The sequence below is a fragment of the Macaca mulatta genome, chromosome 3 (assembly GCF_049350105.2).
Source record: "Macaca mulatta isolate MMU2019108-1 chromosome 3, T2T-MMU8v2.0, whole genome shotgun sequence".
In the NCBI taxonomy this organism is placed as follows: Eukaryota; Metazoa; Chordata; class Mammalia; order Primates; family Cercopithecidae; genus Macaca; species Macaca mulatta.
In genome coordinates, this window is record NC_133408.1 from 179,067,932 (window position 1) to 179,068,712 (window position 781).

General features: G+C 41.2%; 1 non-coding gene across 1 annotated transcript; it reads right to left on the reverse strand.

Moving 5' to 3' along the window:
- Positions 1-729: 729 nt before the first annotated feature.
- Positions 730-781, reverse strand: MIR7186 (microRNA mir-7186). The gene has a single exon (NR_128370.2). It is a non-coding gene; the product is annotated as a microRNA mir-7186 (primary transcript).

Genomic DNA, 781 nt, shown 5'->3' on the forward strand with positions numbered 1-781 from the left:
AATTTAGCTGCTGGGTCTGGAGTTATAGTGGAAATATTGAGAAAATGTTAACTCTATCATCAAACATTGACTTTACATCTCATTCTAAAAAGAAAAAGCACTTTTCCTGCAAATAAAAGCTTAATACCTTCAAAATTAAAAGGACATCTAAGGCTGGGCGTGGTGGCTCACACCTGTAATCCCAGCACTTTGGGAGGTCGAGGTGGGCGGATCATGAGGTCAGGAGTTCGAGACCAGTCTGGCCAACACAGTGAAACCCTGTCTCTAAAAATACAAAAATACAGAATTTTCTAAAAATTTCTAAAAATACAAAAATTAGCTGGGCGTGGCGGTGCGTGCCTGTAATCCCAGCTACTCGGGAGGTGGAGGCAGGAGAATTGCTTGAACTTAGGAGGCGGAGGTTGCAGTGAGCCAAGATAGCACCACTGCACTCTAGCCTGGGCAACAGAGCAAGAATCCATCTGGGGAAAAAAATAAAAGGATATCTGAAAATTTAGCATGATGAACTTGTCGATAAACCCCTCCTATATGTTCCTAAAAAAGGAGGGGGGTAGAGTTATTGACACAATTTCTCAGTTTTTCCACAAATCTTTTTAATTTTTTTGGTTACATAAATTAACCCATTTATTATAGGCTAGTGATGTCTCAAAGAGTAGAGGAGCGTCTATTGGTCTTTCAATTGCTTCAGTTCTTTACCTTGATAGCGGAAGTGGTATTGTAGGTCCAGACAATGTGGTTCCTGCATGAAGACACCGCTACTGTCTTCATACAGGAACCACAG